Source organism: Cyprinus carpio, chromosome A9 (genome assembly GCF_018340385.1).
Source record: "Cyprinus carpio isolate SPL01 chromosome A9, ASM1834038v1, whole genome shotgun sequence".
Lineage (NCBI taxonomy): Eukaryota > Metazoa > Chordata > Actinopteri > Cypriniformes > Cyprinidae > Cyprinus > Cyprinus carpio.
This window is the reverse complement of record NC_056580.1, coordinates 6,913,144-6,919,273: the sequence shown is the minus strand read 5'-3', so window position 1 is coordinate 6,919,273 and position 6,130 is coordinate 6,913,144.

The following is a 6,130-nucleotide window of genomic DNA, read 5'->3' as shown; positions in this document are numbered from 1 at the left end:
GGAGCAAAGAAATTGACATTTTTCACAAGACTGACATTTTGATAGTGTAGGATAAAAGTTGCTAGAATGATGTTTCCTTATAAAACTGAGGGCTTTTTAACACAAATAGAAAATTACTTACTGTAGTTGTCAATCTATAAGTGTTCTAACCAAAGCCACATCATTTTAAAGGGATTGTTCACCTTCAGTTGCTTGTCCCCATTGACTTCCATAGTATGAAAAAAATACTATGCAAGTCAATGGGGACCAGCAACTGAAGATGAACTATCCCTTTAATAAAAACAGCAGCAACAGTAGCAAAACAGGCTATTTTGTATCAAGGAGGTTTCTTCTCTGTTTCAGCCACCTGCTGGGTGCTCTGTCTCAATGAAGTCAATTGCTAATACAGAAGCACGCGTTATGCAGCCAGCCACAGATGCGTTTTGATCATTTCTCTTTCCCTTACTGTTTTTGTCAGGTATTGAGGCATTTTCAGACCCAGAGTTTGGGGAATACGCTCTCTCTGAAGTCATTCCTTTCATCTTTGCTAAGCCCTTAGTTTATCCGGGAACTGTTGCATAGTGCGGTAGGCATATGCAAATAATGCTTACTCTGAATAATGGACACATTTTCTCTGTTGGTGTATGCTGAGAAACCATTTCCCTGACGGTACACTGTCTCTGCAGAATGGTTAAAATGGTTTGAGTGAGGAGCAAAACGTTCTGTTTTTGATATATGTGTTTATGGAGGAATTCTTTGGACAGTGCAAAATCAATTGTTTTGGCTTCTGGAAAAAAATTAAAGCAAACATATTTAAAGTCAATTTTGGACAATCAAAAAGCCACATTGAATATAGAGGTGAAATTTTTTCTTAATGTGAAGATGCTTTCTCCTATCTCTGCTTAATATTCAATTCAATAAAGATTCGCACTGATTTTCCTAAAAAAAAAAAAATTAACAATGTGAAAACACTATGTCTCTGGGGATGCTATTAAAATATTGCTCTTTTTGTTCTCTTTGTTCCTCCTGACCAGCAGACAGCAGTAAGGATGGGTGCTTCTCAAACAGAAGACTGTGTCCTCCCTAGTCCTAGGCTCTCAGAAAAAAGGTACAAAGCTGTCACTGAGACGGTAAGCTAAAAGCTACATCTTTGTACCTTATTTACCCTAAATTGTATTAGTGCCTTAAAGGCACATGTTAGTGCTTTAAAATGACATAAGTACTTTAAAAGCACATATTAGTATCCATTCCTCCTCAGCATTAAAGGTGCTGATTGTAAGTTTTTGACTCTACTAAAGCATAAAAATACCATAATATGTTTGCAGATATTTAAGAAACATGCTAAGTTAACATACTTTTTTATCTGAAAAACAATGCTACAGTCAGTTATTCTCCTTTGAAAATGTGCATTCGGGGCTGGAATGTCTGTCTCTGTTTTGGTTTGTGAAACCCACCCACTGACAGTTTACCCAATTGTGTTTCGGCACCCCGGGTTGCCAGTTGATGTAAAACACAGCTTATTTCCTTTCATTCATCGTCAAGTGCGCTCGTTCCTGTTTGTGTTGTCAATTTGGCAACCTGCGTGTGCATCAAGTCTGAGGAGGAGGGGCCGGGTGAATAAACCCCTCTCAAATATTTTGAATTTGGACTCCAATACCTAGTTCAACCACTCGGTGTCAATCCTACATACAGCACCTTTAAATCCTAGAATGAGACTGTCTAGTACATTTGTAAGACTACATCGTACCGAATTCCACCACTTCTGTCATGGCACAAAAATGCCATTTAAAAATTAATTTTTAATTAACCTTTATTAAACCTGACTTTCTATTTTCTATTATTGCACTCCAGTGAATGAGAATTGTTTGTCATAGGCAGTTTAGAGTTATGTGATTAACCTTACAAAAAAAAAGAAAAAAAATTCTTGCCTCGCATTTCATAATGATTTTGGGCAAGTTAAATGCCAATAATTTTCTGTCAGTTTTTTTTTTCTTTTCTTTTTTTTCATAAATCAGAATAGGTGCAAAGGATTGTGTGTGATCGGAGGAATGCAAAGGATGCACTTAATGTATTCTTCAAAATAAGCAGAATAAAAGAAATGAAGGTGGCCTTCCAATGATCCTCTAAATTGAGACGGCCTTCAATGATGAGATACTGTATTCAGCCTTACTGTGATGCAGCCTTGCATTTGAGAGGCACCCTTTGACTCCACCAGTGGTGTGAGTTTGGGGTGGGACTATTTATCTGATCAAAACCTGCTTGAGAACAGTTGCTGGGTGTGTTCGACTTCATATGGCACTGTGCAGACCAATCATTGCCTGACTTCAAGCAGTGCATGCTGTTTAGAAATTTGGTCATGCTTTAGTTTTGGGTCCAATTCTCAATTGTACTAATTGTACTAATAAACAGTCAATATGCTAGTAATATGAATGCTAATAACCAACTAGTTAATAATGAGAATTGGTCCTTAGAATAATGTGTTGCTGAAATTTTGTCTGATTTGAGGCAGTGTCGACACCATTAAAGTACCACAAGGCCGATTCAAGAGCAGTTGGCTGGCCCATTCTGTGCAGCATTCTTTGCAGATTGTCATGTTTATCAAAATAAAACTGGTAAATATATAGCTAAATCTTGTGTACAGTTATGTTGCACTTTATTCTTGTATACATACGCATGCTGTATTAATCAGTAAATAAAGCATTGATTTAAAAGTGTTTCTGTTGCTTCATGAAAATGTCTGAAACATTGGTGTATTTGCCGAATCTGTGATGAAGAATGTAAACCATGTGCAAATGTCACTATGGCAAGCAGAAAGTGTAGAAATTCTTCTCTTACTATTGCTGCAGCCTGCAGTTATATGCATACTGTTTCTTTATGCATTGCTTGAATGACCTTACCTTTACAAAAGCTGTAACATAGCACACTGCATAAACTAAAACTATACCCCACAATGCAATGCACATGACTTGGCTTTCCATTTCATGTGTACATGAGCTATTAGTAAAATCAGCTACACTTGCATTTTTCAGCTCCTATTTTTCCACAAAACTGGATGCAAAATACAACTAAACACACAATGTGATGAGATCATAAAAAAAAAATGTTGATTGCATATTAATGGTTACTAATGCAGTATTTAATTGTTGAATTAAACTTTCATTCCAAACATTTTTTTCCTATTTACTTTTGATGATGCCAGTGCCACAGAAATTACAGCTAAGAGTGTGGCAAATATTTTCAGAAAATATCAGTTTAGTTCATTGAAAACTCAATGACACCTTTTTTTTATAAAACAATATTTTAATGAAATCCCACTGAATTTACTGATTTTAATTGATCTGTGGTATTTAATTGCATTAATTAAAAATCATGTTACTAAGATTTTACAGTAGCTCAACATCTTTTTCACTCTTTGCAGTTCCTTCCTATACAGTATCCCTTTAACTTCATAATAGTAATTCATGTGCTGATGTATTAACTCACATAACACCACTTCATATAACCATAATCTCTCAGATATGTTCGTCAAACAGCGTAAGTTTTACTTGATGAAAATAGCACAAGGTTGTAGTGTGATGCAGTGGCTACCGCAGCCCTGCTTTAAGACAATGGGGAAATAAGCACACTGATAAGCCCAGTAGAATTACACTCAAGATGAATTAAAATGTCAAAGAATTCAATTCCAACAAGCAAGGGAATGAGGAGGCTGATTATCTGAGCCACCAGGTGTATTTTCACAAGTAATGTCAAAGCAGTGCCTCCTGTTTACTAATGAGAGTTTATTTTAGCATTTTAATTAGATATGCACAACCTACCGTGACACTGACAGGCATTGATTAATGTGGACTGGCCTAGTCAAGAAGAGCATATTATGTGGCACTCTCCTAATTCATTCAGTTTCCATATCATTATTAAAATGACCCTGAGATTATATATGACTAACATACATCTAACCATCAAATACACATTAAATTTAAAGAGAAAGCTCTCGAAAATGATTCATTTACTCACCCTCGTGTCATTCTAAACCCATTTGAATGTCTGTCCTCCAGAGAACACAAAAGATAATGTTTGGCTGAATGTCTAAGATGCTCTTTTCAGAAATGAATGGTGGTTAATATGTTGAAACAACATTAAAGGCAAGATAATTGGTGAATTACGGCATAAATTTGCTATAATATGACATCAAAAGACTTCAAATATTGTGCATGAGTCATATTGACTTTGTTTTAGAGATTTTCACAGCATGGAAAGGAGCAGACTGTCGGTCTAAAATCTCATTTTGTGATTTATGGAAGAAAAGCAGAGAGGTTTAGAATGAAATGATGGTGAATAAATGATGACAGTATCATGAACTGTTGCTTTAATAATAGATAGCAATGGAGGTAGCTTTCCTTTGGCCTTTCATATGCTTAGTCACAATAAAAACATTTGGTACAGTTCTGTACATCCAGTGACATGAATAAAATTAAGAATTATTTGTTTCAGTGGACTGATATGACTTGCATTTTACAGGTAATTTTCTGAGTATCCAATTTTCTAAATTCTGAGTTCATAAGTGCATTTTTTTTCTGGCAAAACAAATCCTTTCTGATGTCATGTCAGATATATGAATGTATGAACTCAAATGGTCAGCACCACTGTTATATTTAAAAGGTTATACAAGTGAAAGTAGCTAGAAAAAAATGACCAGGGCATAATCACTTGGCATAATTGCAATGTATCACATCATATTTGATTTCCACTTTCACAATTACTGTCCATTCTGGCTCTCCTTTGACTATAATACAATAAAAATACCAGTTGGTCATTTGCATTTTGAATGGTCTTCATGTTCTTCTTCAGTGGGAAATTAACAGAGCTTGCATAGAAACCTCATGCTGTATAACTCGCAATTAAAGCTTTAACCTTTTTAGGATTTAAAATGATTACTTGCTAATCATTATGCCAGTTTGTTATCTGAAGCATTGCAGATTCTTTCAAACATTTGGCTGAAAAACTGTGTCTGAAACACATGCCTGAACACTTTTTTTTGGGAGGTCTTTGGGAGGAAACTGTCAGATTTAAAAAAGAGAAAATATTAAAATCATAAATCATTCAGTTCAGTGAATCAAAGACGTGGCACTCATTGAGACACTGCTCTATTTCACAGTTCTTTTGAGGACGGACTGACAGCAGCTGGAGGGCTTGTTGAGACTAGAATTCAAAATTTCTTATTACTGTAGGTTTGGCTTTATATACAGAACTTAGAAATAATATTAATGGGAGACTATGAGTTTAACCAATTAGAAATGAGCTGCGGGGGAAGAATTATTTTAAAAGTAAAGTCGATTTAAAAAAATCAAACCATGTCCAAATTTTAAACTGATGTCTATGTTTTTTATTGTGTCACAACACCACAATGCATTATTTTGAATAAATTCTAACAAATAACAGCTTAAAAAAAAAAAAAAAAGATAATTACTTTTATAAAAAAATGTGTTTGTTATGAATGAATTATGAAAAATTATGAAAAAAAAAACATTTTTATTGAAAACATTCTTATTAAAAAATATGCAACTAATTCTAAATTATGAAAAACATGAGAATGTGGTATTTCGTAAAATGTGTTTATTGAAGAACCATTGTTAAAAATATAGAAAAATGGAAATTATGAAATTATGAATTTTTTTTATTCAGAAAGTTTTCATTAAAAAGCATTGCTATTAAAAGATATAAAACAAATAAAATATATATATTGAAAAACTGGAAATGAGTTATTCATAAAAAATTATGAAAATTATTTTTCACTGACTGAGCAGTTCTGAATGAAAATTGGCATCTTAAAAATGTGACCCTGAACCACAAAACCAGTCATAAGGGTCAATTATTTGAAATTTAGATCTATATACAGTATCTAATGAAAGCTGAACAAATAAGTTTTCCATTGATGTATGGTTTATTAGGATCAGACAATATTTGTCTGAGATACAACTATTTGAAAATCTGGAATCTGAGGGTACAAAAAAAAATCTAAATACTGGGAAAATCACCTTTGAAATTTTCCAAATGAAGTTCTTTGCAATGCATATTACCAATAAAAAATTGTTTTGATATATTTACAGTGGGAAATTTACAAAATGTCTTCATGGAACACGATCTTTACTTAATA